Genomic DNA, 4,678 nt, shown 5'->3' with positions numbered 1-4,678 from the left:
GAAGGCACAGAACCAACTATGTGAAAATGCATCTAAACCCAAAACTATATTTTAAAATTAGAGAGTATTGTTTTATCTCTTTCACAATGCAGTCTTTTCCTCTGTCTCTGAGCACAGGTATTACTCTCTGAAAACCTAAACAGAATTATTCTGCTTTTCTGAATGCTAAAGCTTTTTTTCCCCTTCTCACTCCTTGAGTCTGCTCATAATTTCCATTATTTCTTTAACTCCAATTCAATTAAGCCCTCATGAATTTAGCTTTCACTGCATTTCTCTCACATAGATGAGAATTAGTTTAGTAAAGATTGAAAACATTTACTGTATTATTAAAACATTTACTGTATTATTTACTGTATATATAACTGTATTATTAATACATTACTGTATTATTAATCCTAATCAAGAATGGTGCCTCAAAAATTCTATACACAGTGGGACAAAAAGAAGGTAGAGTCCCTACCCTAACGACATTCAAACTGTGTGCTGTCAGTCATTACCTTAGTTTCAAAATATGTGAAATAAAATTGCTTTCTACCTCTAATGGAAAAGATACAGCAAAAGCCTTTTCTTTCACGATTTATTCTAGCTGGATAATTGGCCCCAAGAGCCTTGATCAGAAACTGAAACAATTCCTGTGTCTCATTAAGTGCATTACTTTAGCAGCCTTGAAGCACAGCTATATAAATGTACCTGCCTTGTCATATAAGCTACTTGCCCACTATTTACCTCAATGACTGATGACAAAAAAATATCCAAACCAACTACATTGCTACTTAGTTTGTCTTAAAAAACAAAACAAAACAAAACAAACAAACAAAAAAAAGAAAACAAAAAACCCCACAACAAAATACAGGAAAATCACTTCTTCTGAGCAAATGGACAATTAATACTCAGTTGACTCATAGTGAGTATACAATAATATCCCACTAAATATATTAGGAGACTTACTGCAGAATAATACCACTTTGAGCAGTAAGCTGTTCAATTTTAGCACTTCCAGTGCTATAAGCTGACTCTCCCCTTTATCTCTAGCTTTAAAGCAGCTGTGATCCAGCAGTAATCAATACTGTGATCCAACCCAAATTTTTTTTTTTTTGCATGCTGGTATCTTTAGTGTTTAAAATGTTGGGGTTTTATTTCTCATATTCTGTTGGTTTTCTTAGCATTTTCTTCATTATAATACTTAACCTGATAAACTAAACCCAGAACTGTTGACATCAAAATCACTTGTAGCAATAACTTCAGATTTATTGTGGTACCACTTCAAAATCTTAAGTTATGGGTTAAACAGCTTTTTAAAATGCTATGTTGATAGCAATAATCATGAAGGGACAAATTACTGAAGATAAAATAATACCCCCTGTGATAAAACAGGGGTAATTATGTCTTCATAGTAAGGATGATTCAAAGTTCTCTATTTTTACATTATATTTTAAATCTTACTTCAGTGATGCTGAATATTTTGACCATTATTTGAATGCTGGGAAATTTATGCTGGTTTTATAAAATGGGCAGCAACACAAAGAAAGAAGAAAAATGTAACACATACTTCTGACTTTCTTCTTAAAGAAACATCAACAATTTTATGGCCTGTCTTTTCTCTTATTCACCTTCCATATTGTATACTAATAGGTTGAATAATAACCGTAGACTTAGTAGTATTTCTAACCAAAGTGATTTAGAAATTTTTGTCTAAAATCTAACAAATATGCAGTATCCTAACACACTGTAATCCTGAAGTTATTCTTGCTTATAGGTCTCAAATTATATGATAAAAACTCAGGATGCTGACTTCATCATGGGGAAGGAATGAGGGTTATTTTGAGTGTACTCAGATTATTTTTTGTGACCAGAGCTAGTCAAAACGTTTTTGACAAATATCTTCTTGTTAGAATCTGTCCATGATATGTTTATTTGATGTGGTTTTTAATGGGTACCTTTTTATGTTTATATATGCTCTACTGCACTGGCTGTGATGAAAAAATATAAGGGGGGGGGAAGAGCAAATAAAATTTGGGACATACACTTCAAATACATGGTTGCTTTCACAACTACATTAAGATTGTTCTGTGTTTATATTCCAGTATTGGATTCCTCCCATTCTCCAACACAGAGCTTTGACAGTGGAAAGTTATATTGAAATATGATTGTTATCATACAGCAAGCTCTGACATTTTACACTGGTAATTTTGAAAGCAGAGGTAGAATATTAGAAATTACTTAAGCATGTTAGTCATCCACGTTATTCAGAACAGCTGAGCTAGTCAAGTGGCCTTAGCTGCACAAGGCTGGTTTGCTTGTGTCTACTCCTGGTTCGCCAGAAAGAGATAAATTTCCCTCTGGCTCTGCAATGACAGAAAGGAAATCAGATCTGTATCTTCTTATCTCTGCTGCTGTTTTTAGAAAACCAGAGGAAAAAATAAGAAAAAAAGATCACAATGTGAATTTGTCTTGATAGGCATGTCATAGTTCATGGATCTTTTGGTATAAGTGAGGGCTTAGTTTCAGCTGCTCCAAACAGCTTTAGCAGTATAGAGTGAAGCAAAATAAAGATTGAGCTAAAGATGAGGAGCATGAAGATGAATAAAAGATGTGATGGAGCAAGAACCAGGACTTATTAAAGGGAAAAAATTACTGGTAAACTTTTTGCCTGAAGTACAAAACCGGGACAACCAGGAAAAAAGGTGGAATGTTCCAAGTCTTATGACTTGGAACTTATGACTCAGGGGAACAGGATGAGAAGGTTGCTTTTTTTATTGTATTCAGTTTAGTTTAGTTTTGGGTTGGAACTTACTTGCCATGTTATTTAATCTGGAGGACTGGAGGAGAAAAGAAACCTGATGAAACACCTGAAGACAATGATAAATAAGTATGCTACAAGGACAACTTCTAATGTCAGCACTAAAAGAGAAGCAAGACTACATTTTAGAAACGGAATAACTGAAACAGTTGTTCTTAATTTTTAAATTTAGGATATTTCTTTTATATATATATATATATATATTTCAGCTCCTAAGCACAAGGTTTGCCTTTTGCCTATTCATCTATTTCTTTCTGTTAGAGAAATTTCTCTCTTCTGGAGTGGAGGATGTTGTGCTGGTCATTCTTGGTGATACATCTGAGCCACATCACAGCTCTCCTCCCATGCCATGCTGGTGGTCAAGCTGGCCTTTGCCTACTCAAGGCTCTGGAAGAAGCTGGTGCTGCCTAGCTGGACCCCAAAATCATCTCAATGAACACGATTTGCTTGGAGGTGTTTGTTAGCTGGAGGTTGCAGGAGCATGTCAGCATTCTCAGCTGGCAACACTGTGACAGAGGCATAAACTTCCAGGTGTCTTTTACCAGCATCTGGAACCAGCAGACAGTTTTTTTGGATGTCCAAGTAAGAGTTGGTGCAGAGGGTGTCAAGGAGGCTGGGGTGCTGACTTTCCAGGTCACCCCTGTGGTAGTGGAGGAGGCACACCATGTCTCCCACCATCTGCTTGCTCTTGTAAATGTACTTTAGCTGCACATGGAGGCAGGAGGCATTGGTCAGCATCTCCTCTGTGGTGTCCAGCTCCACAAAGGAGTCATGCCCAGGAGGAGGCTGCAGGGGCACGAGCAGGTAGTAGATGACATTGTCCTCCCAGACACTCCAGCCTTCATAGGCACAGGTCATTCTAATGGCTGGCTGTAGGTGTGGCTTGAAGATATGCTTGCAAAATGTTTGGCAGGCACAAAGAAGCTCATCTGTCAGATCCTCCACCAGTTTACACATCTCAGCCCTGTATGGCACAGGCCACTGGATGCCGTCAGTCCAGAACTGGCCCAGATCACATGCATTACCAAATTTGCCATCATCATCTTCTTCTACCCTATTCTCCTTCTCTTCTTTCTCCTTCTTCCTCCCTCTTTTAGGGCATAGGGTTTGGAGATGGTGCAAAGAAACTGAGTGGCACCATGTCCTTTTCAAGGTGCTACCCTTGGTGGCTGGACCCTCACTCCAGGAGCCAGTGATCTTGCCCCAGCCCTTGTTCTGCTCAGTCTCACGCCACATGCGTACTCACACTCACTGCTGGCCCAAGCTGCACTACGCCTCATGATTTGCCCACTGCTGCCCCTCATTACAGACTCAGTGACCCATCCTTTGTGATGTCTCAGATGCCAGAACCACATCACACATCTCTGTGTTTCCATACATGTGCTGGTCTTTCTATGCTATGGAATGCATGGGACACTTGTGTAGGTAGGCTTTGTCTTACACAATTAGTCTCAGAAATTCCTTTTTATTTAATCATAAATTCTAATTTAGATCTGGAAGACTTACAGAAAAGCTTTTACAGGAGAGGTTTAAGCTTTTTTCTGGGAAAGGAAATGTCAAATAAATGCATCTTGAGTATTTGTGATGTGTTAGACCATTATGAGCAGCACAGCCCCCAAAGAGAACCCTTTCATGTGAGAGCGTGAGCCAGAATCACAGAATCATCAGGGTTATAAGGGACCTCTAGAGATCATGTAGTCCAATCCCCCTGCCAAGGCAGGGCAATTGAGGGGCAGAACTTTGTGAATCATTTACAATATTACACTAAACTTTCTTTTTATTATATGAGTATTAAATCTTTAAAAAGTCACTACACTGAAATAGAACAGTTCCTCTTTCACAGTTTATTTCTGGTTTTAGTTACTCCTGCATTCTTGA

At 38.2% G+C, this 4,678-nt stretch overlaps 1 pseudogene; it reads right to left on the bottom strand.

Annotated features, from left to right (window-relative positions):
- Nucleotides 1–3,175: 3,175 nt before the first annotated feature.
- LOC133216431 (inositol 1,4,5-trisphosphate receptor-interacting protein-like 1) lies at nucleotides 3,176–4,036 on the bottom strand (annotated as a pseudogene).
- Nucleotides 4,037–4,678: the final 642 nt, after the last annotated feature.

Source organism: Neopsephotus bourkii, unplaced genomic scaffold, assembly GCF_033783945.1.
Source record: "Neopsephotus bourkii isolate Nb327-2 ecotype Australia unplaced genomic scaffold, CSIRO-AGI_Nbou_v1 NB_1052, whole genome shotgun sequence".
Taxonomy (NCBI): domain Eukaryota; kingdom Metazoa; phylum Chordata; class Aves; order Psittaciformes; family Psittacidae; genus Neopsephotus; species Neopsephotus bourkii.
This window is presented reverse-complemented; position numbering and strand designations above follow the sequence as displayed.